Source organism: Fundulus heteroclitus, unplaced genomic scaffold, assembly GCF_011125445.2.
Source record: "Fundulus heteroclitus isolate FHET01 unplaced genomic scaffold, MU-UCD_Fhet_4.1 scaffold_40, whole genome shotgun sequence".
Lineage (NCBI taxonomy): Eukaryota > Metazoa > Chordata > Actinopteri > Cyprinodontiformes > Fundulidae > Fundulus > Fundulus heteroclitus.
Window position 1 is genome coordinate 1,361,260 of NW_023396813.1, and position 4,397 is coordinate 1,365,656.

The window sequence follows — 4,397 nt, forward strand, 5'->3', positions numbered from 1 at the left end:
ATCAACTGTTTCCTTCTGAATTTAAGGGGCATCTTTTCTATTTCTACATGAAGTGCTGCAATTGGAGAGGTTTCAAAAGCACCAGTACATATTCTCAAAGCTTTATTTTGTACATTGTTTAACTTATTAAGGTTTGTTTCTGGTGCTGAATTATATACAACTCATCTACAATCCAAAACAGACCTAATTAACCCAGTATTTATGGCTTTCAGCAATTTCCTGTCAGCTCCCCAATCACTTCCAGCTAAACATCTCGTTATATTTAATCCTTTTTTTGCATTTGTGAACTACATTTTTAATATGTACACCCCATGTCATCCATTCATCAAACCATAACCCTAGAAACTTAAACTGTTTAACTCTTTCTAACTCCTGATCATCTAATGTAAGATAACTTTCAACACCAACTCTTTTTCTTGTAAAGAACACCACCTTGGTTTTCTCCACAGAAAATATATATCTTCATCTATATGACTACCTGTTCACAAGACATATTTCTCTCTCTGTTCCACATGGCACCATCATCTACAAACAGTGAAAAACCCATTGCACACTTAATAATTGCTACTGAAATAACAATGGACTTATGCTTCCTTGTGGTGTTCCATTATCTATGTTTAAGCTTCTTGAATATTGTTTTCCAATCCTTACTTGTATTTGTCTGTTTTCTAAAAATATCTTAATCCATATAAACATTCGACCATTTATTCCCGTTCTTCTAATTTTGATTAATAAACTCTCTTTGCACTCCATATCATACGCCTTCTCATATAAAGAATACTGCCACTACACTCTCTTTATTCCATTGTGCTTCTTCCTCTTCTAAAACCACTTTGATATGATGATATAAGTCCTTTATTTTCCATATTATATATTAATCGTTAATTTATCATTCTCTCCATGATTTTACAGATGTTATATGTTGAATCTATAGGCTTATAACTGCCTGGTTTTGTCTCATTTTTCCCTGGTTTTCTAATTGGAATGATCACTGCCTCTTTCCAGCTTAGTGGTAATTCCCCATCCTCCAAAACTCTTTTGTGCAGTTCTAATGAAATGGTTTTAGAAAATTTACTTAACATGCTTAGCATTGGATAACAAACCTGATATTTTCCTGGTGCTGATAATTTGGATTTTTTAGTGCTCGGCATATTCAAGGAATCCTTTGTGTCTTCTATTTGCTGTAATATCTCCTTGTTCTCTAAAATAGTCATTTCTCTTCCTTTTTTTCCCTTCTGCACTAATATTTTCAGAACTGTGAATTTTAACAAAAGCATTTACCATCATTTCTGCCTTGTCTCCATGTTTTATTTAGAATTGGGTATCCATAATCGCTTTTAATACCATTCATCAATTTAATCATAGACCAAACCTTAGAAATTTCTGTTTCCCTCCATACAGAATTGCATAAACTCCTCCAGTAATTTATCTTTGTATGTTTAATAGTTCTTCTCACAATAGCTTGTAATTTCTTATATTCAATAACGTTCTGAAAATAGTGAGTTCTTTTCAACACTTTAAAAGCTTTATTCTGTTTCTTAATTGCTTTACTACAGTCTTTTGTCCACCAAGAAACATTCTTCCTTTCCCTATTTTCTCCTTTCTTTCCTAAAGCCTGGTTAACTGCTTCCAAGATAGCTGTAATGAAGAGATCTTCATTACTGGGACTATTTTACATATATAGCACTGTATGGCACTTAAAAGGTATTTCTGCACTGTATTAACAAACACTTTATTTAGCATTTGCACTTTAAGCAGAGATTTGCACAGCAATAAGTTTGCACACAAGAAGTTTTAATTATATTTATTGAGCATTTTGGCGATTGGTATGTGGCCTTTGTTTTGGGCTCTGCACAGCTGCTCCTCATTGATGAGTGAGGTTGGTTGCTGGTGCCTGTGGAGGAGCATAATGATTACCACAGAGCAATGAGCTAATGGTGAGGAAAAACTAAGCAAATGTGTGCATACTCTGTTGAGTGTGGAGTGCTGTGGTAAAGTGACTCACCTGTCTTTTCTGTGTCCTCTCCAGGGTGTTTGGACAAATTCTACCCCGGGGGTCCAGACGCCATATATAGCTTTGGGAGAGGCCATTGAGGAGACTAGGGGGGGGATTGTTGGGGGTTTTTGTGGTGTTTATTTAAGGTGTAATGATAAAATGGAAAAATATTTATAAAAAGTAAATAGAAGTATTGTATTTAATAAAATGTATTTTATGTAAATAGGTGGAGATTGATTAAGAGATTCCCCTGTGAATTTAATATGGTTTGGTCCGTCACAGCTGGGACTATTTAAGACTGCAGTGTCAGCTGTGAAAGACAGTGTTGTGTGGATGCTGAGTGGAAAATAAACTGCTGCTGTTCTCCACCTGACTCTGGTTCAAGACTCTGTCTCACTGAACGAAAACCCAACCGCTAAAGGTCGTCCATGTGACAATAGCATAACATATATACAAATTCATCCACATTATTATTTATATCTACTTTTTCCAATTTATCATCACTAATCCTTCTAAAAGTCGGCTGACCTAAAACACCATTTCTGAAACAGATTATCATTATTTATTTCTACATTTAACTCAATTTTGGTCCATATAGGGAAGTGGTCACTTCCTGTAGTTGTATCTTTGATTACGTTCCAAGAACATACACCTGCTAGTGAATCTGAAACTAATGTTAGGTCCATTGCTGACATTGCAACATTCCTAATGTTGATATAGTTCCACTACCATCAGTTAAACAAGCCAATTTTTATTTCCATTACTTATTTAATTTTACTTCCCTATTTTTATCATTGTGATTACTCCATAAAGTACCATGTCCATTGAAGTCTCCACAAAAATTACTTTTCCCTCCACGAACTTCAGAAGTTTGTCAAACACATCCGTGGAAAGGTTTTTGCATTGATTATAAAGATTTACAATTTGGAAATGACATTTTTTGCCCAGATTTCATTGACAATATATTCTAATTCTCTTTCTTTAGGTAAAATGCTAGAGTTAATCCCCTGTTTAAAAAATGTTATACACCCTCTTCCCGAGCCACCCTCTCTGTCATTTTTTATGCTCTCATACCCTTTAATTAGAAAATCAAGATTTGGTTTAGGCCATGTTTCCTGAATACATACACACAGCAGGACTAGAAGCAAAATAAGGCTTCCAGAAGGCCAAGCAAAGATACAAGCAGCGCATCAAGGACCACTTCAGCAGCAACAACCCACGCGACATGTGGAGAGGCATCAGAAACACCACGGACTACAACCGCAGTGACCAGCAATGACCCAACTCTCCCTGACACCTTAAACAGCTTCTCTGCATGCTTTGACGCTCCAAGCAGCAGGAAACCTGAACATCTTGCCCAACCAGAGGAGCACCATCACCCTCTCGTTCTGCAGCCCCACCAAGTGACCTCTTCCTTGTAGAAGGTCAACACCAACAAGACTGCAGGTCCGGACATGGTGTCAGCCCGGACGATTAAATTGTGTGCTGACCAGCTAGCAGAGGTCTTTCTGGAGATCTTCAACCGCTCCCTACAGCTCTCCAAGGTTCCTGCCTGTCTGAAATCATCCGCTATCGTGCCTGTCCCAAAGAAACCAATCATCACTTGCCTCAATGATTATCGTCCCATCGCTCTGACCACCGTCATCATGAAGTGCTTCGAGAGGCTGGACCAAAGAGGGTTGTCAGTGCACAGTCCAGAGGGATCATCACCCGCTTTTCCGTTTGGCTGTACCGCGACTCTGTGTGACGCACTGCTAAATGCTCTGCTTTCCTGCGAGATAATAAACTGAAATTTGCAGATCTGTCTTCTGAGGATCAATAGAGGAGAGGTATGCTGTGGCCAGCTGTGAAAAAGGCAAGACAAGAAGGCCTATTTCATCGGTGGTCGCGATTTTGTCGATGGAACTGAAAATTTTCCCTAGGTTAGAAAAGGAAGGGAAGAGAAAGAGAAAGTGTTGTTTTTACCTGAATTAAATCTTTTTTAATATTTTTCTGTACATTTACACTAAATACTACAGAATAGTCCATTTTGATACTCGCAATTGATAACACTCCATTAAAGCTTTAAAAGTTTAGTGAAATGTTCTTCCGTTGGATTAGATTTGTGTTCTTGCTCTCAGGTTCTCCTCAAGTTTAATTTGAAACTCAGTTGGTTGAATTTAAGCTTCTTTCTCTTAATTGTAGGTCAAAGAAAACTCTAATAACTTATTACTTATTAACTTATTAAAATGTATTACTTGTTCCAACTCCTGTCTTTCTGTAATTTTTCTTTAGTCCATTTATGTCTCTATTATTTCTTTAATGCGAGAGGTCTTGTAAATAATTTGAAAAAGCCATATTTCTTCAAAATACAGATTATTGCTTTATTCAAGAATCCCACTCCACTTCACAGGATAACATT

At 37.0% G+C, this 4,397-nt stretch overlaps 1 long non-coding RNA gene across 1 annotated transcript; it reads right to left on the bottom strand.

The window, feature by feature from the left end:
* Positions 1 to 1,789: 1,789 nt before the first annotated feature.
* On the bottom strand, positions 1,790 to 3,281 carry LOC118560184. The gene is made up of 2 exons (XR_004929153.1): positions 2,006 to 3,281; positions 1,790 to 1,894 (listed from the first exon to the last, which is right to left on the bottom strand). It is a non-coding gene; the product is annotated as an uncharacterized LOC118560184 (long non-coding RNA).
* Positions 3,282 to 4,397: the final 1,116 nt, after the last annotated feature.